At 36.6% G+C, this 27,083-nt stretch overlaps 1 long non-coding RNA gene across 1 annotated transcript; it reads right to left on the reverse strand.

The window, feature by feature from the left end:
- Positions 1-2,935: 2,935 nt before the first annotated feature.
- LOC107518320 lies at positions 2,936-18,922 on the reverse strand. Its single transcript, XR_004952206.1, has 3 exons — positions 18,345-18,922; positions 7,453-7,627; positions 2,936-3,165 (listed from the first exon to the last, which is right to left on the reverse strand). It is a non-coding gene; the product is annotated as an uncharacterized LOC107518320 (long non-coding RNA).
- Positions 18,923-27,083: the final 8,161 nt, after the last annotated feature.

Raw genomic sequence — 27,083 nt, forward strand, 5'->3', positions numbered from 1 at the left:
AATTCAGGTAAGCAATGAATACTATTTTAGTATAAACATGTCCCAAATATTGCATATGACATACTTATACTAAAAAATTACTTGTCATTTACCTTAAATTCAAATTTAACTGGGCATCCTGTATTTTTATTTGCTAAATTTGGTAGCCCTAAGAGACACTAGTCTTAACAGAGATGGATCTTTCTGTGTGTAATCCAGTTTATTAATATAAAATATTAATTTAAAAAATTTTATTGGAGCACAGTAAAAAGTACACTTACCATGAACGTACTTTGAAAGTTCATTGAAAGTTCATTGAACTTTCACGTAATGAATACGCCCATGTAACCAACACCCAAGTCAAAAACCAGAATGCTATCTGCCCCCTAGAAGCCTCTCTTGTACTCCTTACCCCTCAGAAAGTGTAACCACTATCCTAATAGTAGAGACTAGTTTTGCCCATTTCACCAATACAAGAATGAGGCCACTATTTATGTCAGTGACCTCATTCTTGTATTCTAAGAAGGTGTCCACCTATTTGGCAGAAACACAGACCCTTGGCACCAGGTTAAATGTCCAGTTGACTTGAGATGGTTGAGGTCAGAAGAGATCATTCCTGCCTCCATGTATTAAATGCATTCTCTAAGCAGTGTATATCCAGAACCCCATAGGGGTAGTAGGTGGGAAGAACCTTTTAGGGAACTTAGGAGGTAATACTTTCCACAGAAATCCAGAAGTTGTGAGTTTTCCAGGATATGGTAGGTTATGAACTTTTGTCTCGAAGAGACTAAAGACCAAGCAGGTGGTTTGGTCAGTGATACATTTAATAGAGAGATGGTAAGAACTAGGCATTTGACACAGTCCCACATGCACAGCATGGGCTGCCTGTTGGCAGTGTATATCTGCATGTCCATAGCTTTGTTGCATAAGGTTGTTCTATGAAGTCATGTAATACCTCTAAGTCTATAATTTCTTCAATCTGTAGAGAAGATACTGTTTCCATTCTACCAGAATGCATCATAACCATTCCCATAACTAAGAACAAGAGATTAGGACCCAGAAGAAGGCCCCTTCCCTTTCTCCCCAGCAGCGTTAGAGGGAGGCCACAGGAATCGAGCCTGAATCTCTAACAGAACCTTCATACACACCAGCTTGGAAAAGATGGAGGTACGGGGACTCATTAAGTTCACTGAGTGTCCCCCAAGACTTCTCTGGAGTAATAAGGCTGAGTCGTTCTATGACAGGTGGGGTATGAAGAATTAGAAGTTAATGACATGGCTGTCCAGGGACCCTTCCCCACTGGAATCTGAGAATAGGATTACTGATGATTCAGTATGGGAACGACCATCAGTGGGTGGTGCCATACAGCCTGAAAGGTTTCTGAGCAGCAGCCTTTCAGGCAAAAGTGAGGTACTGAAGTCCTCTCTGCTCTTCCAACCAAGCTCAAAAACAAGAAGGTAAAATATGGTCCTTCCATTTCCCATTATTTTATTTGTTTCCTACCTGGTGCATAGTCTGTCCTGTTACAAATGCAATGGAAGAAGGATATCTGTTGCACTATTGTTCATAATATCAAAAAAGTAAAACACTCTTAACTATTCAATAATGGGACTCTGATGAAATATATTATGTTACATCTCAAACAATCAAATGCTCTCTAGTCTTTAAAATGACATTGTAAAAGAAAATGTAGTAGTAAACATAGTTAGTATAGCTAGTTCTTAAAGCCCATACTACCTGCCAGGCACCGTTCTAAGTAGTTGGCAAATGTTGACTCACTTAAATATTCACAAAAACTCTGTTAAACAGGAACCCTTATTATCTCCATTTTACTGATGAGGAATCTGAAGTACCTATTTCAGTTAAAGGACATACTCAAGAGACACCCAGGGACGGAGCCAGGAATCAAATCCAGACAGGCTAGCTCCAAAGTCCACACTATTAGATGTTACATAATGACAAAGGAAAATGTTAATCATTTATCATTACAGGGGGAGGGGAAAGCAAGCTAAAAAAAAATAAGTTTGAAAAATGTGATTCTAATTCTATACAACATTTAAAAAATACGACTATACACACAAAGAAAAATTATTGTAAGGACGCATGTATTAATAATGAGAAATTAGAGTTTAAATGAATCTTATTTCCTCTTTATAAATTGTCTACATTTTCTGTAATAAATATGACTTTTTTAATGAGGAAAACATTCTTAAGACAAAACAGTTTTTGGGGGATCAAAATCAGCTCAACGATTGTGACTTTAATTCAAGGCCTTCTGTTGTGAAGGTGTGCAGAGCAGTCACATCCTATGGAAAGCTTTCAAGGGACATGACCAGATCACATCACACCAACCATTTTGCCTCAAAGAAAAGTGAGCTTCAAACTCATTAATGCATAAACCCAGTGCATTAGGTGAGCTATGCAGAGCCTTGAGCAGATGTTAGAATGTTTAAGCTGGCAGGGACTTTGAGCTTCTTGAATCTAACCCCCTCAGTTGGCAGTTGGTAGAGACTGAGGCTAGAAAGGTTACCCATGGACAGTTGGTTAACTGGGAGGCCTTTATTGAAAATGGCATTAGCCTTAGGAAGCAGAACTCAGCAGGAAATTTCACAAGTCATTTTAAACTTAGTCACTGAATATTGTGGCAATAATAAGAAAACATGTGAGCTGATTTTTATCTTATTGTGGCCACAGAAGTTTGCTGGGAGAAAGCTCTGTGAATGTACAGCAGCAAAAATTTATGCATATAATGTGGGAGAGTTCAAAATGAGCTCTGATGGAGAAGAATCTACTGTAGACGATGACATGGACATGTAGTCCTCTTTTCCATTCAGTGTTTCCCTGTTGGTGCCTATGGAGGTAATCCAGAGTTTCTGGACTTCCAGTCCAGTCTGGATTTCCCGAGGGAAAGATAAATTGAAAAACCAAGAGTCCCACCCAGCCCCACCCGCTCAAGACATCACGGTGAATCATGTGAGGATAGTGGAGAGGGTTGGTAAACTCTAAGCAATGTGGTTTTTCAGAGTCTGACCTTTGCAATGGCTACTCCCAGGAACAAGGCGAATCGGTGAGTCCTGCCAAGAGAACAGCCACTCCTAGCAGCTGCCCGCCCCAGCTGGGCGTCTTCCGGTGTCTCTTGCTGATCGCATGGTCTTAGGCCTTTAGCTCACTGATGATGTACTACCTCTAGAGGGAAGTTCAAAGCAGGGTTCTTACTGAGTTCTGAAATAGTAGTACATTCCAGATTTGAAAGAAACTATTAAAAATATTCTGGATTGTATTAATAAAACAAACTTATGTTCTTTCATATAATGTCACAATTTTAGCTGCACTCTAGGAACTCTGTGCACAAACTAAATATGTACACAAGTATTTAAACTAAAAAGAACAATGTGATAAGAGTTGCTAGAATTTCATTTTTATATTAACATTAAAAAATTAACAGCTACTCCATCTCAAAAAATATGAAAGATTTGACAAAATACTCTCCCCAACTGAATCAATTTCAAGCTGTCAGAAATATTAAAATTTATGCAAGCTTCTACCCCAAGGCCTGCTATGAGTTTATTTATGGTCTACGTTATATTGATTCCTAATAATTCCTAATTACATCTAAATTGTTTTAATTTCTAATACTTCTGTAATTTCTATTTCTCTAAATTTTATTTTAGCTTTATTATTCTTAAAATTCTCATTATTGAATTAGCATATTTTGTATTCTTACATTAGATTGCATGCTTCTAGGACAAAGTATACAATTTTAGTTGTTGCACCTTAAACCTAAAGAAATCATAAGAAATGCAGAGAAATAGAATAAAATGTTTGAAAAGAAAGAGCTGCTGCTGACTAGAGACCAACAAAAATGATTAGGGATTTTAGCTTTGGGAAAGCAATGACTTAGAAGGTATATGGTTAAGGTTTTTAAAATCAAGCAGGAAAGATCAGGTGAATCTACTGATAGAAGAATCCTTACACTAATGTTAGAATATTTCTTAAAAATTTTAAGACATAAATTTAGAGAAAAAATCTAAAGCTGTTGAGTTTCACAATTGCTAAATACCTTCTTTTGCCTCTTTAGATCTAATTTTTATCATTTTCTGCCCTGATCTGGTCCTGGGAGGCTGACCTATGTGGACTGCATTAACAAACTCCCGTGCCCTCTGTCTAGCATTGGTTTTGGGTGGTGGTAAGAGGCATTTTGGAGGGGAGTGAGGTTTAGGTATCTACTCCCCAGTTTCCTCTCTACTAAGGTGTGCAGGGTTGGCTGACTCTGCCCACTGAAGGCTACCAACTCCTGTCAGATAGCTCTGGCCAAACTCTTTCTGAGTTCTGAGAAATGCATCCTACCTTTCCCACTTTAGACTTATGGGCAGTAGATACTTCCCATTGTTCCTAACTTCAGATATTTCATTACCCTTGCTGATTTCTATAAACCTTGTCCATACTTTATAAATAGTGCCTTTGTTAACTTCCCTCAATCACCTACAACATGGAGTATGTCAACAGTTTCCACACTCATGCTAGACCCTGACTGACACATTAATGCACCTAAAGATCTCTGTACCTAAAAAATAGTAAGAGTAGAAAATACAAACGTAAAAAAGTGACCATGGATAAAAGAGTCTACCCCTAATTTTGGAAAATAGGCCAACGTTACATCATTTTAAGATTATATTATGGGGCTAAGGGGCACCTGTTGAGCTCAATGATTGAATGGATGTAGGCTTTTTCTTTTAGAGAATGAATGTTCCCACTATCAGTCATCCTGGGGAATGGATAAATCCCATGTAGGAAATAAATGGAAACTATAGACTGTGGAAGAAGGAGCTTCTACCTCTCTCTGGAGTAGGGATCTATTTGGCCCTGCACATTGAGGTATGTAGAGGCTTTGAGAAGCCTCATACTGGTAGTGAGATCTCCTCAGAATAGCAGCAACATTAAGCTTCTGTTTTTGTCAAGATGACAGCAGAGACAATAGAAGCTCAGAGAGGGAAACAACTAGCATTTGAAATCCTGGAGTAAGGAACCCTCTACCCCAGAAAGGTGTTGTATCTGCATTCTAGCCCCATCAACAAGCAGGAGGCATTATCAGGATGTTTTCTTTGGACCAAGGAAAAAAGTTCTCTTTCCCGAAGCTGAAGTAGGCCAATGGTAGGCATCAGTGGAGAGAACTGAGCTCATGATAGCAGAACTGACCTGAAGTTTAAAGAAATGAGTTGAGAAGGCCAGAGGGGTTGCATGGGAACGCTCTCCTTTAGAGCTTTATCTATAAGATAGTACAAACAAGTTTCAGATTAGTTGAAAGCACTTTGAGAAAACTGAATTTCCATCAAATGAGCTGCTAGGAGAAAATGCTGTCATAATTTTAGTATAAAATGAAACAACTCTATTGGAGTTGTAGACTGGGAAGCTGGGAATACATAGTTTACAGAAATGGCTTCTAAAGGGTCAGGTAACCCTATGTCTAGTGGATTGATAGTAGTTTGCTAATGGAAATTGAAAGATATCCTAACCTTTAGAGATTGATACTGTAGAAACCAGGCTTCCCTTACACAAAACTGCCTTGGTACTTCTGCTGAGGTTAGAATATAGGATTAGGTGGGTTTTGACACCTATAGACTTTTGTTTTCATTGAGGTTCTGCAATTCATTTTCCCTGTACTGAATAGTTCTTGGAGCTTTTATAAGGTTGATGTGATGCCCTGATTCCTATTTTGGTTTAATGAAACTTACAATTTCATTAGGGGTTACAGCAATTTTAATTAGTCATACGAGCCTTGCATGTTACCAAGAGCTTGCTCTCCTCTTTGGCAAGAAGGAATGGCTCTGTGTGCCAGCTGAAAGGACATCACCTGACAATCTCTAATATAATGTGGAGCCTGGACTCAGTTTATGTCAGCAGTGAACCCATCCATCATCTAAAAATACTGCTATGAGTTATTAACTTGTGTCAGATGTATTTCTCAAGATTTAAAAATATATATCAAGAGTAGCATGATATATTAAGAGTTTTATAATATCTCAAGAAATAATTTACTGAGAAAGGAATATTGACTCATACAAAGAATGATTTCTTCTGTTCTTGAAAAATATTAATCAAATTTTAGGGGTCAATTATCTTAGTACCTCAAGATGATAAATCTGGGATAAGGAGAGATTGAGACTTTAGGTTTTAACATAAATTCTTCTATGAACCAAATCCTCCTGAATATGGTTGAAGCCTGAAGTATCAGGCTCTCTACAGTCTGCTGCAACCAATTATTTATGACTGTGCCAAAAATCCCACTTAAGGGACATTTTGTTTCTCCATAGGCATGATCATTAAAACTCTTCTCAGGAAGTTGTGAGCCTCTGCCTAAGGAGAACTATTTTTCTTGGAAGGAGACCCCACGTAGTCTGTTCTTAATCTGTTCCTATGCCATCCAACAAGAGAGTGCATCTGCAGCACCCCAAGCTGTCCTCCTCCCTGTCCTCTTTTGACCTTTTTACTTAAACTTGAAGTAATCTCCAAGAGCATGTGACTCAAGCAGCATAATGTCAGGGATCAGGGCTGAACTATTATAGACATAGTGGATTAACAGCCAAGGAGCAGTACCTCTGACTCTGGCTACACAAGGTTCTCTAAGGATTTACTCTCTGGGAATTTACTTTATGCCACTCAGACTATAATGACTTTGTAATTCTGAGGGAGTAACTGAATTACAACATCGCGAGATCAATGACAAATGAGCTTATTTTCTAGGTGCACTCTTTGAGTACATTATCTCAACTATACTGACTTGAACAAAACTTCTAATAAAGAGTAAGGTATTTGTTTCTAATTTATTCCCTCTTAACTCTGTTATAGTTGTAATTTCATTGCATACCATGACCAGAACAGCTGGGTGAATCATGAGGTTACAGAAATGGTGAACTGTTTCCTGTATCATGAGGTCAGACAGTCTAGCATTGCCTTTCATTGGTACTGCGGGATGTATATCATTCAGTGCCCCACTATATCTTCAGTATCAATGTCACAAAAGGAAATGCCAGTGGGGACACTCAGAAAACTGAACATAGGCACAGACTTTTAAAAGTCCAGTCTTTTTCTACAGTAGGCAAATGAAGTTAGTCTTTGTACCAATTTATCCACAACAGAGTAACAGTTTGGGGGATAATAGGCAGATGTCTTCCTATGTGATAATTAAATGGTAATTAATTTGCTAAAATTAGTCAAATGATAATTAACCAATTACTTTGCTTAAAATTAGTCAAAGTGTGGATCCTTTTGCTGACAGAAAGAGGCACAAACCTGACTTCTGGCAACCTTAGACTGTTTTTCAGGGTTTTCTCAGAATACCCTGTCAGAATGGGCTTCTTCCTTTAAAGCAATTCTTTTAATTGGGCTGAGGTTAATTATTTAGCAATATAGCCAAAGGGCAATAGATCTGCATTGATTAAAGCATCTCCAAGAAAACATAGGGCAAAAACTTACCTGGAATTTGGGGCTGATTTGATATTTTTTTCCCCTGGTATTTTATGAAGACTGTGCTTACTATTGTTCAGAGTTATTTTAGTTCTGTCTGTCCAGGAGCAGAGGTCAGTCAGCTATGTGCCCTTTGATTCTTCAGAGAATTCTCCTCAGAGGTTCAGGGGGCTGTGTGCTTCTCCTGTTAAGACAAGTTCATTTCATTAATGCTGTGGGTTTTCCCTTTCAGAAGTAAATGTAAGAAAATAGCTCCTCAACAGGTTAAACATAGAACTACTGTATGACCCAGCAATTCCACTCCTGGGAATATAACCAAAAGAACTAAAAACAGGTACTCAAATACTTGTACATGCATGTTCGTAGAAGCAGTATCCACAATAACCCATCAATGAAGATATGGATAAACAAACTGTGGTAATACACATACAATAGAATATTACTCAGTTATAAAAAAAAAAAAAAGAGTTGACTACTGATACATGGTACAATGTAGGTTAACTTTGAATATGTGTTAAGTGAAAGAAGCCAGATAAGAAAGGTCATACACTGTATGAGTCCATTTATATCAAATATCCTAACAGGTAAATTTATAAAGAAAGAAAGCAGACTGATGGTTGTTAGAACATGAAGGTAGTTAGGTATAGAATTTCTTTATGGGGCAATAAAAATATTTTGGAACTTGATATGGATGGTGGTTGCACAATATTGTGAATAAACTATATGCCACTGAATCGCTCCCTGTAAAGTGGCTACTTTTGTTATATGAATTTCGCCTAATAAAAATAATTTTAAAACAAATGTAAAACAGCAATTTATTCAATTCTCTGCATCAAATACTATGCAGAGAATTACTCAGGATATCCTTCAGTCCTAAGCAATAGGACTATAAGCCATAAGTAGAGAAATAACTGTTTGCACCAGTTCCTGACAATGAGAAGCTACTCCAGCCATCTGTAACATGCCAGATTTATTAAGAGAAGACCGACAGTTTACCAAGGAGAAAATGATACCCAGTCCTTTTATTTGTTTTAAATAGAAGAGCCATTCATCTATGTGACAGCTACAGAGCTTGAGATTAAATTTTTTCATGCTTTATAAAAATGAATTTTCAATAGAAAATTGATATACGGTTTCTTATGAAAAGAAATCTTTCAGTTGGTGAACTGCAAAGGAAAAATGACCTATTTCTGCTTATACATTCCATTGCATTTAAATTCTTAATGCAAAGATAAAGCCAAGAGTTTTCTACTTCCCAGGGTCAGGGCACATCAGAATTGCCGTTCACCATGAAATCAGAGAGGCAAGAACAATAATTAAGGCTTTGAGAAATACATCCAGTGAAGGTTGGGGGGGGGGGAGACAATAGTATAGGGATTTAATGTTCGAGGGATGTCACATGGGGTGGTGATCATCTGTCCTCCCTTCCCAGAGGAAAAAGGAAATAAATCTAAATGCACAGAGGAGCTTCTATTCAGCATTAATATGTTCTTGCTGCAAGAATTAAAAGAGGTTGAAAGAAGAAACTAAAGGAGGTTATAAATTTATTAAGGAGGTATTTAAACTCTAGAAAGCTGATGGATGCGATGAGCGGTGAAGTGAGCATTCACTTTTCTGACTCTTGGATAGCTGTAGCAGATCGGGATCTTTTCTTCTTTAGAGAAGGCAACTATGCGACTAGTATCTTAATAGATCTCTCTACCTGTATCTAACATAATTCCTTCATGAATACTTTCTTTTTGTAATTTTAGGGGATAAGAAACAAACTCATTATCTATAAAGTAATCTTTCAAACAGTTGAAGCTGACTGCAAAAAGTTCATCCCCACTGCAGATAAGTTTCCCTTTCTTTGGGCAGAAGAATCTTAGTTCTTAACGTGATCATCTTTATAGTGTTCTCATCACTATTTTAAAGCTCTTTATTATCCTCTGAAATCATCTAGATGATTAGGTAACTTAACTTTAGAAAAGAAGCATTAAAGCTATCTGAATAAATATGCAAAAAATAACAGAATATATTTGAATTGTTCATGTACTTGGTCACTATTGTTTGATTGGGCCACTAAATAGATAGATAGATAGATAGATAGATAGATAGATAGATAGATAGATAGATAGATAAATGTATTTGGGAAAAGTTAGGGTATGCAGTGTGGGGCTGACAGCAGTGAGAAGCTATAGATGAACTGCCCCATGAATAGTTCATTAGAAAATAAAAAGTAGCCCTGCAGCCAAGAAGTCTTCAAATTAAATATTATAGAGTCGAATGGCCATGCCTTACTCTTTTTCTTCTTATATTTACAAGCCAAAGGTAAAGAAACTTCAATTGATTTTAGGGGTACTTTAATGTCAATCTAGTGCTCATTCTACTGAACTAGGTAGGATGCCTAAATTTGGAGGCCTGGTTAATTTAATACATATATTGTGATGATATTCACATAAGCACTCTGCAAAAAATATCTTGTAATCTCATTCTGGTAGTAATTTGATGTTTTGATCAAATTGACATCGCTACACTTATTTAGTTATCCGATGTCTTATAAAGACGTATTATTGCTTTATAAGGCAGTAATATAAAGCAAGACTGTAAACTTAAATATTTGAATAACAAGTTACTTTCACTATACTTGCATTTGTTGCTCTTGTCTTTACGGCACAAAAGTTACAGTAGTGATTGATATATGAAATCTCCGGATAGCTTTTGGTAGGGGGAAGGTCAGCATGTAGATCAAAGTCACATAATACACTCAAATTTTAGGATTCTAGAGTATGAACCTGAGGCCAAAAGCTAGACTTGCTCCTATACTTTTCATTTTTCACCTTCAAGGAAAATTACAGTGCATCATACTCTGGAGCTGCTAACAAAGTTCTCAGCTAAGAGCTGAGTCATTTAGAAAAATAAATGAGCTAGAAACAGGGAATAAAGTATGATGACATTTATTTTCAAATGGAAAATTGTAATTGGTTCATTTTGAAGGGAGAAAAAAAGAACATCACTGAGAAAACAAAAAATAAACAAAATGAAATGCAGAGTCTGGACAAGGAAAAAACAAGGTGGGTGTATTTCAAACTATTTCTGAAATTCAGTTTTTTATAAGATAAATCCCAAGCACTCAGCACCAGTTCTTTTGGGTGAAAAGCACTCTGGGCTAAAAGGAAACCATTGAATATGGAGGCATTGGCAAATACCAATTTCCCATCACCATAAGAATATAGCTCCACATTACTCCTGGGTTATAAATTTTTATAAGCACAACGCTAGGGAGGCAGTGGTTTCTAGCTCCACTGAGGCTATCTGGTGAACGCTTGGAGGGTGATTGGGTCATGCCCTTATACAACAAGGACTTGGCCAACTGAAATATTATGGATATGTTCTATTGGTAACAAGACTAGGCAATGGGAGCAAGCCATGTTAAGTATAGTAGATGGCATCATGGATGGGCTATAGAATCAGTAGAAGTCATTCATGCAAGGAGATACCAAGATCTATTCCAAGGGTTAAGATAAGATGAGAATCGAAATGAGGAACCAGATCTTGCACCTAAGAGCAGATCTTAAGTCCAGTGGCAACATTCAATTAGGAGCTGAAGCAGTAGCCAGATACCTCAAACGAGAGCAAAGAATGGGGAGTTGGAGAAGCAGGGAGAATTTGAAAATCTTCACCAAATATTTTGATTCTAGCTTCGATAGCTTTTTTTTTTTTTGCCTACCCAATTGCACTGGGTTGAATGGGTAGCCCTCTAAAAGATATGTTCAAGTAATAACTCCTGGAACTGTGAATGTGACCTTATTTAGAAAAAAGATATCTGCAAATGTAATTAAGTTAAGGATATTGCAGTGTAATCATCCTTGGTTAGCTATGTAGGCCCTAAATCCAATGACGAGTGTCCTTATAAGAGACAGCAGAGGAGAAAACATAGATGGAGAGAAGGCCATGTGAGGACAGAGGCAGAGACTAGAGTTATACAGCCACAAGCCAAGTAACACCTGGAACAACCAGAAGCTGGAAGAGGAAAGGAGGATTCTCCCCAAGAGCTTATGGAGGGAGCACAGTCTAGGACTCCAGAACTGTGAAAGAATAAATTTCTATTGTTTTAAGCCACCAAATTTGTAGTCATTTGTTATGGCAGCTCTAGGAAACTAATACACTTATTATATTGTGTTTCTCATGAAGGGGTAGCTTCAAAGGAAAGAAAAAAAAAGACTTCTAACACCATCATCTATCTCTGCAGGCTTCCCTGCTACACATATATACTTTAATAGACCCAAACTAGGGCTCCTGGGATGGCAGACAGGCATAAGTGTCAGGGTACTGAGCTTAATCTGTCCTTTAGGTCTATATTCCTCCTGCACTACTGGCTGCTGGAGATTTTCTGGTATCTACTACAGAAATAGCAGAAGTGGTATATATGCAAGGGGAAACAAATCTGTATTACTTAGTAAGTGGAATTTGTTTAAGCATTACATTATATAGGGTATGTAATTATATAGGGTATATAATTCAAAAGAGTCCTTAGTAATAAAGAAATTTAGAACCACAGTTCTGATTAACTTGGTTTCTTGATGATCTCTGGGGTGATGATGGGGTCTCCTAAGACTAGGTTCAGATTATCCCAAGGCAAGGCCATTCTATACATTGGGACCATTGCATGTATTACTGAAATGAACTCGAAAATGAAAAGTGCCTGGTGATTTGCAACTGTGCTAAAAATTTGTTACTTGTGTATATCAAACACGCAAGCCTTCAATTAATAAATTTAAAATGTGAGTTCCAATACCAAAAACACTACATTGTTACTCTAAAGCTAGAACATAAAGTTCCTGCAGGTATCTTTATTTCGTTCATAGATGTATCCTAAGCACTAAGAACAGTTCCTGGCACTAGTAGGCACTCAATATTTATTGAATGAATTCAAATACACTTAAAGCCCATGTAAAGAAAATAAAAATGCCTAGTATATAATTAAACATGTTTTAAGAATCACAGATGAAAAGTATTAGTGTTATTAAAATTAAGCATATGTGTTTCTATAATATAACATACTTTTGATCCTCAGTTATTGAGTGGACTTTCTATACTCTATTCCTTTCTGCTACCCAATGAAGCTGAAAACTCTTCATCAGTCAGGCCAAGAGTGCTGTCAATGAGTGGAGTCTCTGATTGCATTCCAAAGTCAAAAGAAATTGTATCTTAGTAATTTGTCATTTTATTGATTGTTTTTACAGATGTATGTATGTATATATGTATGTGTGTATGTATGATAGTGACATTGGTTAATGAAATCCAGTAAGTTTCAAGTATACAATTCGAAAGTAAGGCATATATATATATATATATATATATATATATATATATATATATATAAAATATATATATTGCATTGTGTGTTCACTGCCCATGTTTAGATTTCTTTCTGTCACCACATATTTGACTCCTTTTGCTCCGCCTACCCCCCTACCCCCACTCTCTCATCCCCACTAGTCTATTGCCCATGTCCATGAATCTCAGTTTGTGTGTCCTGTTTATTGATTTTAGGTTTATATACTACATATAAGTGATACCATGTCATTTTCAACTTTTTCTGTCTGGCTTATTTCACTTAGCATGTCATTTTAGATTACTACCACCTCTTCTCTTTTTTGTCAGCACTGATAACTCTCTGCTAAAAGTATTAGGGTTAGAGGTGAAGTCAGAAATACAGCCTGGTATTTTAATAAGATTAAAAAATATATCAAGATTGAAAGACTTCCTCAGAAAAATAACAAGGCATTTCCACTTTTTCTTAAAAGCAACTGACGGTGATATAATTAAAACAGTTGTTCTTGACATTTGCTGATGTGGATCGCATTAGATGCTCATTCTAATTTTAATTAATTGATGTTGACTGTACTATGTAATATTGTGACTGTTTCTTTCTCTCTAAAAGACTGCTGGATTGGCCACCAGAAAGTAGAATAGAAATAAGCCTTATTCTAGAGTAATTTCACAGTGGATCTGGTGTCGGAGTTCCTCCCACAAGATAATTGGCCTGAAGTCTAACAGCAAGAAGATGGGTGTTTATTGTGCTCTCAGATGTCTGATACTACGCCAAGAATGGTATAAGGTTACGAGCATGAAATCAACAGTCAAACTGTCTTGGTTTAAACCCTGGTTCTGTGTCTTATTAGTTGTGTGTCCTCAGATGAGTTAGTTAGCCTCTCTGTGTCACTTGTGATGATATTGTTATTATTACAAGGAAAAGCAGAAAAGAAGTACATGACATGAATAGAAAGAGACAAGGCTAAAGAGGAAGGAGTAATATAGTACGGGGTTGACAGGGTCAGTCCACATACACCTGCTAATCTGACCCTTACATAGTCAGCCATATATTCATTAAATGGCTTCTTTGTGCCATTTAAGTACTCTGCTAATATTTTTGATGAATTCAAAAATGAATGAGACATGAGTTTAGAGGGGTCAAAAGTTATAATTTAGGGTATTCATCCTTTAAAAGGCCACCAGAGGGGGTGGATAAATTATGAGTTCAGGGAAAAATGTGATTACTTCTGGATGGTTGGGGTCCAGATTCAGCACGACCCAGTAACAACACCATTCCCACACCTAAATCTATAATCTCTCAGATCAGACCAATTCACTGACAGCTGTGTAATGTCCCCAAACTGAAGGGAAGTTTACTAGAGTCAACAACAGGGAAAATGCAGATTAGGACAGAGAAGGAACCAGGAATGAGAATTTCACTGTCACCCCAATGATTAAAAGGCAGTCTGAAACCTTTTCCAAAGAGCCTGTTATATAGTATGATGATAAACCAAATGTGATTGATTTTGCTCTAACTTTGTTAGAACTGTTTACCAAATACCTGAAAAAAAAAAAAAAGAGAAAACTATCAGTTTATATCAATTATTCATAACTGAAATAATCACTTTATTTTGGATTTTCAAAATGATTAGATTATATTAATAGTGTGGGTGGCTCCTACTCATGACATTCCCAGCAGGTGAGAAGGGTTTGGCAATTAATTATGTATTAGAGAATGTTAAAAGTAAATGAATCATGATTTTGAAAGGTGCATATTTAGATATTCTCTTGAGTTCCCCGAAGAGGAGTGGTTATAGGAGAGAATATTTAACAAAATGTTTTTCCGTATGTGTGGATGTATGCACCAGCACGGGTGTTATTTAACACATATATCATCATCGTCTTGCTCCCCTTCCCCTCCAAATACACCGAGAGCATTGAAACAGTCCTCCCCAGCCTCACCAACTGTTGTGAGGCTCTTTTTTCTTTTTACACCTGCAGAAACATCGCATGTTTTGATACTTGAATATTATTGTCTTGTATTTTTAAAAGTGTTTTATGTATGCATGTAAGTCATATCACTCAGGAAATTATAAGCTCTTTAAAGAGAGAGACACACATTTTTATGAGTGTTCTCTGCCGCTTATGGCAAGGTACTCAATACAAACTTTGGGATTTAACTTCTGGTCAAGACAGCATCATAAGTTTACACTTTGAGGCACTTTGAAACAATACATGTCAATAATATAAAATACAAAAAGAGGATATCTGAATAGATATTTGCACTTCAAAATATGGTAAACACTTCCACATCCCAGAAATGTACTAGAAACACAAAGTGGCTACTCCAGGTCCAGGGTGCGCAGAGTTGTTTAGCATTTGGGGCAAGGAACAGGGGACACCAGGGCAGGAATGAGGTTTTTTCAAAGGAAAACAGCACCCATGAATTTGCCACCCTGAATGTTGTCTGGGGTCACAGCTTAAACAAAGCTGCCTACATAAGAAGGCCATAGGAATCAGGTAGAGTCTTGCCACAAGGAACTGACCAGTCATCAGTTTATTCAGGGAGTTTTGCTGGACTAAGACCCTGAGCTGCCACCACGAAACTGATAAAACATATTAGTGAATACATTTTCATTATTAGCTATAAAGACTAAATCTATTTTTATGTCAAAAACATGGAATTAAAATTCTATATAATAAGAAATATAGGGATAGCTATTCGGTGGTGAGTTAAAATGTGTTATGGTCCATTTCTTGTCAGGCAAGACAATGGAAACGTTAAACAATTTCATACTTCAGGGAAAATCATCATTAAGCAAATTAAAATTTAAAGGATAAAAATACAATCTATGATTAAACTAGAAAAGATGATAAACAGAAAACTCAAAGTAAGACAGCAGAATTAGGAACAAAAATATCAGTAATAACAATAAATGCAAATGGATAAAATTCACCTTTTTATCAGATTGGATTAAAAAATCAAATTATAAACTTTCTTAAGGATTAACACTTCAAAACAAAACAACATCTAAAGGTTGAAAAATATGAGATTGAAAGAAAAAACTATCCCAGGTAAATATAAAATTAAAGAAGACCGGTGAGACAAAACGATACTTAAACAAAACCCATTAATATACAAAAGGAACAATTCTTCAAGGAGATATGTCAATCACAAGCTTATGCATACAGTACTTGATAATATAGCCTTGAAATTGATAAAATTAAAAGTGACTGAATTATCAGAAGAATGGAAAATTCAGTTAGAGTCTTGACAGGAAATAGATGTCATGCTTGGGAAGATTTAACTGAAGAGAAGGAATGAATGGATTATTTACAGAGGTGTACACAGGGTTGAAGAAATAAGAGGGGATAGTGAGAAATCATAGAATTAGTAACAGTGAGAAGGGAGGAAGCACTACTACTGGAGCTGTTCTTGCCCTAGAGGACGAAATACCACTGGTGCAGCAAGGAGATGAGCCAAACCCACAGACCAAACCAAAATAAAAACCAGACAGCAAGAGAAGGCAGAAAAGGGCAAAAAATGGATCCAGTAAGGCAAGTGGAGGACAATCAGCACAAAAATCATATGAGAAATTTTAATAAAACTTTATCAGAAATCGATAGACCGAGTGACCAAGAATTACTCAAATATAGATTTGTACAATTCAATTAACAAGCTTGATTTGACAGATGGTGTGTGTGTGTGTGTGTGTGTGTGTGCGCGCGCGCACGCGAGTGCACGTGCAAAGAGAGAACCTGCTCCAACAGGTGGAGAGCATACATTCTTTCTGAGCATATCTGCAATGGCGTATTTATAAAAGTTTATCATACTAGGTTATAAGAGGATCAAATGCTAAAGAAATGATACTACATGATGTAAGTCAACAGAAATCAGCCTTAAAAGATAGATTTACATATGCTGAAATGAAATGATCTTCCAGATATATTTCTAAGTGAAAAGAACAAGTTATAAAGTATTATCTATTACATACTAATATTTGTATAAAATCATCTATCTCTACTTACATATGCACAGAAAATATTTAGATATCCAAGAAACTACTAATAGTGGTTGCCTGTGGGCTGGGAAGTATGGACAGAAAAAAGGGTTCTATGGAAAGTAACCACACAGGGTGATCTGATCATAAATTCTTAACTGGGTAGGTCGTGGTGGGTGGTCACGCTCCAGGACAGTAATTTCTTTAGTGGAAGGTTTTAACTCAGCTCTGTTCATTGTTCTTGGGCATCAAGGTTAACACACCTTTGAAATACCAGAAGCAATGCCACAGGAAGTGGGTATCAACCCTCAAGAGAGTACATAAACTTGTTAACTATTTCGTAATCCTATACCCCCCTTGCTTTCTCCAATCTCTTTATGTCTCTACTTAATTTCAAATGCATAAAAGAAGCTACAACATTGTTATTCTTTGGAGCATTCAAGATCTTGCTCCGTGGCATATCATTAATTTAGCTCAAATAAACCCTTATAAAAATTCTCTACGGGTTTGAATGTTTCCTACATCAACAGAGGATAATACATATACTGAATCTTTTATACTATTGTACCATTCTTAAAAAAAAAAAAAAAGAAAAGAAAAAAAAGCCTAGGTCAAAAAAAATGCTGAATAGAATTGAGGTATGCTAACCTCAATTTCTTAAGTCTATTGTCAAGGTAGATTCCCAAGCTAATTTTGTAACGTGTAGGATTTTAACCAAAATGAAATAGCTGCCGTAACTTTACCCTATGCTATGCCAAATTTCCATTTACTCTCCCTCATTTATTTTTTTCCTAGATAGAACAATATTATAATTGAAATGTGTCTCTTTCCATCGACCTCAGTTGAGGTGATTTTTTCTGAAAAAAAAAAAAAAAAAAAGCTGAGCTCTTGAATATAAACCACATTTCTGAGATCTCTGAATATGTATGCTCTACTGGTCTTTGAGAATTCTTGCTAGGGATGGTGGTCATTTACAAAGCACTTAAACAATAAAGGATAAATAAAATAATCAAAACAAGAAACTAAATATTAAAACAACCCAATGAATGTCAAGAATGGGACATCGAAATTACCTTATACATTTTTAAACTGAATTCTTCCCAGTCAGAACCAGTTAATAGTTCTCTGAGCATGCTATCATACCTAGCAAACTATCATTAACTTAGAGCCTGAAAGGTCAATAGCAAAATAATATCTCATCTGACATTTCACGTGATAACAGGGACTTTTGAACAGAAAGCCCTGAAGCAAACAACAGTTTTTTTAACAGGCTTCTCTAAGTAAGGGAGAATCTACATTGACAATCACTGCTTTTATAATTCAAATACTGCTTAGGATACATTAGTCAAGGAGAACGGGTATGACTGCATAAATGGAGCTGCCACTTAATTCTTTGATTTATTTGTTTGTAAATCTATAAAATGTCAACGAATGTTCTCTATCTCCCTGCTTCAGAGAGGTGTCCTGAGGGAAGGCATCCTGGCTGTTATCTATAAGTCAGCCCTGCACTAAGCAGATGGGATCAGAGGGGGCTTGCTCATAGGTATTTGATGGGCCTGGGCAGAACTCCTCAGTGAACTCCAGCTTTCCTCTAACTCTTACCTGATGTCCAGATTTGCAGGCTTGGCGAGGCTCTGCTCAGGTTTCTGTTTAACGATTCATCCAATCTCTATGTAGAACGAGCACCAAGAATTATATATCTCTACAAAAAAATAAAAATAAAAAACAACCTTAATCTATATTTTGTAAGAATATATACTGATGTACTTTGTATGGTTTTTGAACAAGACTTAATTGTATCCTCAGAGTCCACTCCATATTATCCAAATTTATGATTTTCCCTATAATATCAGGGTCAAAGTGAAACTCAACCAATCAATTATAGTGCCAAATTTTATTAAATAAAACTTTTTCTTTGAAAAAATATGTTCTAAATAAAACATTGATATGGAGATAATATGACTCAGTGTTTTCTAACCCAATGCTGTCACAATAGGAAATGTAGGATTCTGCTTATATATTAATGGTTTTATTAAAATTATCTTAATATATTTCTATTAAAATACTGCTAAAAACTTTTTTTCACCTAAAACCATTTCTTAATATACCACACAAAATGGGAAGAATATAGTTTAAATTCCTGGGAGGTGGAGCCGTTCTTTGGAAAGCAATTCCTGAGTAAAAACAGGTAGGGGCTAGATACATTGCTTATATTTTCCAGGTGAATAAATAGACCCAGCTAGAAGTGGCCTGTCCAAGGTCACTCAGTTAGTGGCAGGGTCAGGACCTGCGTCTCTTGATTCCTAATCCAGAGCTCTTTCCCTGACCCTTGCTACCCCTTGATAACAGATTGGGAAATTTCACCTTTATTCTAAAAACAAATCAGAAAGATTGCACAAGCAAATTTCTATTTTCTTATTTGAGATGTGGAATAACTTTCTTCTACGGTTCAAGGCTTTCCCTCCCCTTCCCCTAGAATAAAGGGATATGGCAGTTACAACCAAATTTCTGCACAATATCAGGTTCCCTGTGACATTGTGTGCAATGAAAAAACCTGCTATCAAAAAATAAAGATCACGAAGAGGAATATAGTCAATGCTTACTTTTTCCACCTGGGTGCTTCCTTGACTAGCATTTGTTTATATACAGAGAAGATGGGAGAAAGAGCCACTGGCTCCCACCTCTCCTCCCCCTCCTCTGCCCCTGCTCCCAAACAGGGAGCAAAGGAAGCAATTGTAGCTCAATTTTTGTAGTAAAGATGGTTAAGTTGTTTCTGATGCTAGGGGAGAGCTAGAAGAAGGATAAGTGTGCACACAGAAACCCATATACATGCATGTGTGTTCCCCCAAAAGATATTTCTATTCATTATCTTAATCAATCTTCACAAGGACCTTAGCAGGTTGTTACTATTGTTTCCACAGTTTCACGTGAAAAAAATGACTTGCCCAAATGACTGACCCAAGATCACACAGCTAGTACCTGACAGAACCGGAATCTGAACTGAAGCTATCTAACTCCAAAAACCCACAGGGAGGAAAATTTTCTCCTTTCTGTTTCTGGATGTTGATTTGCTACAGCTCCCTATAAAAAATAAAAAGGAGTAAGAATGATTAGATCTGTATGAGAAATAAGTAATCCCAAAATGACTAAAGTCCTCTGGAAGTACTATCTTCTTTATTAAGTCTCAAGAAGACAGGTCACCACTGAGGTAAGGCAAAATTCTTTATGGAATTGATTCAAGAGCAAGAAAAGGTACTGAAAAAAGGGAAGAGAAAGAATGGGCGCTAATAGAATATCATTAAAAGGTCAAAAAAAGAATGACTTACTAGTAGAAATTATAGCGAAAAAATAAATTGTGACCAAATGTTGATGGTCTCACTGATGAGTTTCACAAACTTTTACACAATTGTCTGGACTGACTTTCTGCTGTTGTTTTCAATGGAATGTGGGAGGAAGGTAAAATAACCAAGTCCATGAAAGAAAAGTGTTAGCGGCATTTTAAAAATAAGGAAGACTATTAATAAAACTGGAGGTTTCTTTGCATCACTAACTCATAGTAATGCATTTTTTTTAATTGAGGTAAAATTCACATACTACAAATTAACCATTCATTTTTTTTAAATGTACAGTTCAGCTGCATTTAGTACGCTCACTATGTTGAACAACCATCTCCTCTAACTAGTTCCAAGACATTTCCATCATCCCAGAAGGCAACCTGTGCCTGTAATAATACAGCTTTGCAGAAATATTGTTAGAAAAACTGGCAAAAGAGAAAACCAAAGTTCCAATGCCATGGCAAGAAGTGAGACATAGCTAACTGATGAACTTAAGGAAAACAAAATATTTGCTAAATATGGTTCACGAATATTTTGCCGAAACATTATTATGTATAATATACTGTGCTAAGTGTTGGATACTGTGGTGGGTTTGGTTGGGGGGGGCATGTGGAAGGTAGCAAAAATGAGTATAATCTGGTTTTTGTCTTCAAAAGAACTTACAATCTAATGAAGAACTCAGACATGTTATCAAGTGGTACAGGTAAGCAAATAAAAGGGCCCAGAGAGAGAAAGGTTAAGACACCAAATGAAGGTGACAGGAAGACTGTTTGTTCTGTTTAGATAAAGAACAGTCTTGTTCATGGACCAATGATGATTTTCTCTTTAAGACTATGAAGAGCAGATTAACTGCTGAAATAGGTGAGGGTATTACATAGGTATCTGAATCAAATCCCCACTCTCCAGGAAAAAAAAAATTGAGGAAAGAAGGGAGCTAGTTAAAGCTACATTTGACTACAGATCTTTGTTATAGCATATAGACCCTCTCTCAAGAAAATGTAGGCCAAATCCAAGAAACTTAGGGGGAAGCTATGAAAGTGGGTATTGTTATGCAATTATAGTTATAATGACATCATTTGGCCATAAAAGAAATGTGGGTGTTTAAACAAATAAAGAATGAGTAAGACAAGCAGGTATGGATGCCAATAAAATAAAATATAAGACATAAAGAGGAAAACAATAGCACTGAAGATGTAAAGTATAGAATAAGCAGGCACTCTAAAAAGGAAGAAAATGCTACAATTGGCTAGCAAGCTTCAGATTCCATCTGCCCAAGATGAAACGGCAGATCATGCTAAAGAAAAGTGATCTGTAAATATAGAAGAGGGATATCTTTCCAGAGAATATAACGAGGGATCATCAATGAAGTATAGACTGAGGACCTAAATAGTATGATAGGAAATTATCAAAGAACTCTTAAAGGAGATATATATTTATAAAAAAATAAACAAATAATAAATCTGAATATTAAAAAATGAGAGGCTACAGGAAATAAAAGAAAAAATATAATTAAGTATAGTTTATATGAAATATACTATAAAACAGAAATATAAAATATTTTGACAATGGTTCTATAATAAAATGTTCAAGATGGTGCAGCAATTTTCTTTTTATGGTTCCATTGCATAGGTTACAACCAAATATTTTTGAAGTCACTTAGCCAAGATTAGGAGAAAGGAAGAAAAAACCCTATGGATCTTAATCAGAGGAAGGGGAAAGATGAATAAATCACCATCTTGAGAATAAAGATTCAGAATTCAAAAATATGAAGTCAGGAGAACTGGACATATGTGGGTAAAATATATTAGAAAGAGGAAAGTTGAAACTAATAAAAGGTCAGCAAAGACACCCAAGAGAAACCTATTACATTTATAAGAACTGGAATTTTTCCATTTTCATGATGGATGAACAATTATAAACAGGTATAAAATATAAGTATGTTTGGAAATAAAACATGAGAATCAAATGAGTTACTGAGGATGAAAGTGCTTGAAAAATTATAAGCCAACACACAAATAATAGGTTTTATTTCACTGGAACATAGCAACTACGGGCTTTCATATTCAACTCAGACAAAGGGGAAAGAAGCATTTAGCAGATCTCTGCTCAGTTACCATAAAATACAGTGACCATTAAGGGCAAGTGCATTGGATACTGTGCTTCTCAACAACTACTATCTCTCTACAGTTCAATGTTGGCTGAATAAAACCTCTGGAAAACTTCTTTGTCATGTGGAATCTTCAATTGGTATTTTTTAAATCGAGATATAATTCACATATAATAATGTTCGCTATGTTAAAATATACAACTTAGTGTATTCACAAAGTTGTGCAAACATAGCCACTATCTAATTCCAAACATTTCATCACCTGTTAGTACATGGAGACTCCAGGAAAAGCCCTGAGACTGAAAAACTCCCTCTGTAAGCAGAGGGCAGGAAAAGACTGAGGAAAGAGGCTGGCCACTCTGGTTCAGTAATTAATAGAATTTCTTAATGGAAATTTATATTTGAGGCATATCTTGGGGAGCTGAAAGATGAAATGGATCCCAGCACTGCTTTTAGGGGCCAGAGAATTATACAGGGTAAGGGTGGGGGTGGGTGGCAGACAGTCACAGGTACTAGCACATGAATGCTGCCAAGAATGAAAATTACTTTATGTATTTGACCAGGTAAGGACAATGACCTGTTCCAGGAACCAGCACATAGCAAGAGGCAAGGTAGGTGTGCTGGTTTATGTCAGAATAAACATCAATTGTGATTGGATAATCTCTATGGGAGTTTGTGGATAGCAACTTCTGTTCTAGCCCAGGTCCAAATCATGGGACAAACAGTGGTCATCACACCAGAGAAGAGTCTCTCTACATCACCTCAAAAAGAAACCCATATCCATTAGCAATCACTCTCATTTCATTTCCCCTTTCTCCCAGCATCTGCCAACCAAGAATATACTTTCTGTCTGTATGGATTTGCCTGTTCTGGAAGTTTCAAATAAATGTAATCACATAATGTGTGGCCCTTTGAATCTGGCTTCTTTCACTTAAAATAATGTTTTCAAGCTTCATCCGTGTTGTAGTACGTATTAATACATTCCTTTATATGGTTCCATCGAGTAGTTACTCTTTGTTCCCCCTTCTCCCCCAGAAAAAAACAAAGTCATGACTTTTCTCAATGCCCCACAAGTAACGGCGCTTCATCTCACTGGAGTAAAACGTCTATGTACCATCTACAGAGTTAGTGTTGATATTTCTCAAAGAGTTACGTCAGCTTCAACAAATATTTGAGCATCACAGTACACAAACTAATGTGGACCTAAACTACTTTTGAAAGCTGACTATAGCACAATGCTTGAAGGAAGGGAACTGAATACCAATTACTTGCTAAGCCTATAGTTTAAGTTATTGTATCTTTCTCTTTTCTTCCTAATTTTCCTCATTAAAATCAGACATAAGCTGAGATAGATAGATAGATAGATAGATAGATAGATAGATAGATAGATAGATGAATTTTTAATTTAAAAAAACACCCTGTGATTGGTTCTAATTTTGTTGAAAGAGTTCAGATAAGTTCATATTTCCATGGTATCTCTGACATCATTTATTCATTGAACAAACATTTGTGAAGGAACTGCTATGTTCAAGGTACTTTCAAGGGCACCAATATGGAACAGATATTGCTTCTGACTTCACAAAACTGATTATGTAGTAAGGAAGATAAGAACATAAATATCTATGATATACAGGAAACTGATAACTGCTATGAGAGAAATGCAGATAGGTTACCACAGAAGTTCAGAAAAAGATAGGTTGCTGCAGTCGAAAGAGACCCAGAAAAGCTGGGAGCAGAATCCTGGCCTTAAACTTTAAGAATAGGTAGAAAGAGAAAGCAAGAATCAGCTGGATAAATGCACAGAATGAGAACACTTCTGGGCATGTGAAGAGAATAGGAAGCTTGGAAGGTTGTATGGTAAAAATAGTAGGGCCACAAAAATGGGAAGCTAGGTTGGGTCAGATGGTACAAGACCTTGTGCACCGTAAGGAGCTTGTATTTTATATTGTAGTAAACAGAGAACTATGAAGGTTTTTGAGGAGGAAGGTAATGTGACAAGAGCTTTATTTGGGATTAATTTGATAACCCAAGTATAAAACCATGTGTAAAGAGGGTTGAGGGGAATAGGACAAGCAAGAGTCAGAAAGAGAGGAAAAGAGGAAAGCAATATTATGAAAACAGAATTCAATAAATGTTTCATATTCCTGTTATTAATTTGTATTCCAGAAAACTAAATTCCATTAAATTACTTTAGAAACAAACTTTTGATTGGCTGGTAACAATATCAGTCACCTGTACCCAAAGGTACACAGAAAATTACCCCAACTCTCTATAAAGAAGAAATCTATAACATCAATAGCCTCTGAGAACTCTCTCAAGGTGAGTTTTTCTCTTTTGAAGATTTAACCTATCATTAAGATTCTTCAGGGAGAGTTCTCATAATCTAGAGGTAAAAGAATTCAGAACTCTGGACTAATTACAGAATTTCGAGCCAATTTGCCCTACCTCCAATTTTACTAATAATGAAACGGAGCCCCATAGTGGGAACTGACTTGTCCAGGAAAACATGGCTGGTTAGAATTCAAATCTCCTGATCTTTGCCCCCACCCCCTAACTCACATTTCACTGTGGATACTCTGGGTTGGTTATAATTGAGTGATCAAAATAAAGTGACACTTTCAGTTTGCTTGAGCTCAAAAAGTTGGTTCCAAATAAATAGCAAGCAAGAAAAAATGGCCCCACCATAAAATTGGAAATCTGCAAGATACTGCTCTCTGGCTGGAATAGTAACATACCACACACCATGTTGCTCATCAGGTGTCATAAAATACTGAGTTAAATGCAGTGAAGCAATTACTTGGCTCTTGTTGGAAAATTTTGGTTACTTAGGTGAATTCCTTAGGTTTAACAGAGATGTGTGGTCTTCAAACTCCCAAACATGTTTTGGGAAGAACAACAGACAAATTCAATTTGGGATTTCCAGAAGTAACTGAAAATCGAGCTGATATGCATTGCAGAAATGAATGAAAAAGGCATCAATCTCTCAAAATTCTGTCATGAAAGGAGTGACTGCTTCCAAAGTTCTTTTTCCTTTGCAATAAGCTGCTTGCCTGTGCCAAAGAACAGCTCATCAGCAATGTTGTTCCATTTTATAGGAATGTTTTGAGAGAGAAAAAAAAATTAGGAATGTGTGCTGTGATTTTTTTTTAAACCTTGTATCCTGAAGCCTGTGATAATCTTGCTGCTTTTTATTTTAAAAAAGGAAATCAGATGTTTGAGGTTTGATCTTTGAGTCTACCATGTTCGCTGCCGGCATATTACCTTACCCTTATCACAAGAAGCAACATGTAGTTTTTTAAAAACATTGCCAAGATGAAAAAAAAGAAAGTCATAGATTCTCTTAAGGACTCAGTGTTCTTCTATGTGAAACATATGTTACACAGAGTAACAACCATAGCTACGAAATAGCATTTCCCTTCCTCCACTGGAGGTTTTATCCTCTATTTCCACTGAGGCCAGCCTGCAGGGATGTCTCATGTTTGCTCCAAGAACAGTTCTTTCCACTGCCAAAAGATGTTTACCATTCTCCTTGCTGACAGTCCTCCAGGCCAGGTCACCACCGCCCACCAAATGCACTGCTACCATTGTCGCAACTGCTGATGTGTGCAAGGAGGCCTCCAAGGCCCAAAGACCACTTTCAAGGGCTTCAAAGGTGTTAAGCGTCCTGGTGCCAATACTACTGCCTTTGGCACCAATATTCATGCCACAAACAAGCTGCATTCTTTGCATCCTAAAAAGATTAGCAAAAATAGCTCCTTTAGTTTTTATTAGGTTTTATATTACAGCCATCCTGAGGTCACAGGGCTCAGGAACGGACTAGGAAGGTGTTTGACAGTTATTTGTTGAAAGAATGAATGACTCTGCCATGCTGGGCTGCAAACAATTTGAGTAGCAAACACCATAATGTACTCAGACATGTTCAACTTCTTCTATTGCTCTAATGCAACCTCTATATCTTGGTTCTGTTTTCCATCGGGATCAGCTCTTTCCTGGAGACAACCAGAGTTGTCTTATAAACAGAACTCCAAAAGACCCACCCTTACCAGACCTCAGGCATGCCCAGATAGGCCAGAATCCTGGGGAGGATTAATTAAACTGATGTGCAAGAATTATCACATACTATCTCTCTTATCTTAGAAAGTGGAAATACAGAATTGACATAATGATAAAAATAATTCAAGGTTTTGGTTTTTCATTTGAGTCTCATCAGGGGTTACAAATCACTGATGTGCAGCCAAATTTGACCAGATGTTTTTTTTTTTAAATCCACATGATTAAAAAATATTTTTGTATTTGAATATATCTAGATGAGTAGTTCTCATACATGAGCATGTATCAGAGTCAAGCCTGTTAAATCTGGAGATCTTGTTAAAATTCAGATTACTGGGCTCTACCCTCGGAGTTTCTGTTTCAGTAGATCTGGTTTGAGGCCTAATAGTTTGCATTTCTACTTAGTTCCGGTTGCGTCTGGTCTGGATATACTCTGAGAACCATTGCTTACCGGTTCTGTAGTTTTCCCAGACCTCATCACCAGACCCCATTATATTGCATTTGGCCAGCTTCATTTATTTGCATTATTTGCCTTGCTTTTGAGTTTGAACAAAAGCTCTGTGTATCTCAATATTTCTGGTGAAAACCCTTTTTCGGCCTAACTCATGGAGAAGGTAGTATTACCCATTTTTTTATTCAATTAAAACAGATAAACAGAATTGTACATACATCTTAAGTGTACAGCTCATTGAATTTTCACAAATCGAACATACACATCTAATCAGTACACAGAGCAAGAAACAGAACATCACCAGCCCCCAGAAATCCCTCTCATGCTCCTTTCACAATTTTAACACTGAGGGTAACCATATTCTGACTTCTAACGTCACAGATTTGTTTTACCTATTT

The sequence above is a fragment of the Rousettus aegyptiacus genome, unplaced genomic scaffold (assembly GCF_014176215.1).
Source record: "Rousettus aegyptiacus isolate mRouAeg1 unplaced genomic scaffold, mRouAeg1.p scaffold_m13_p_7, whole genome shotgun sequence".
In the NCBI taxonomy this organism is placed as follows: Eukaryota; Metazoa; Chordata; class Mammalia; order Chiroptera; family Pteropodidae; genus Rousettus; species Rousettus aegyptiacus.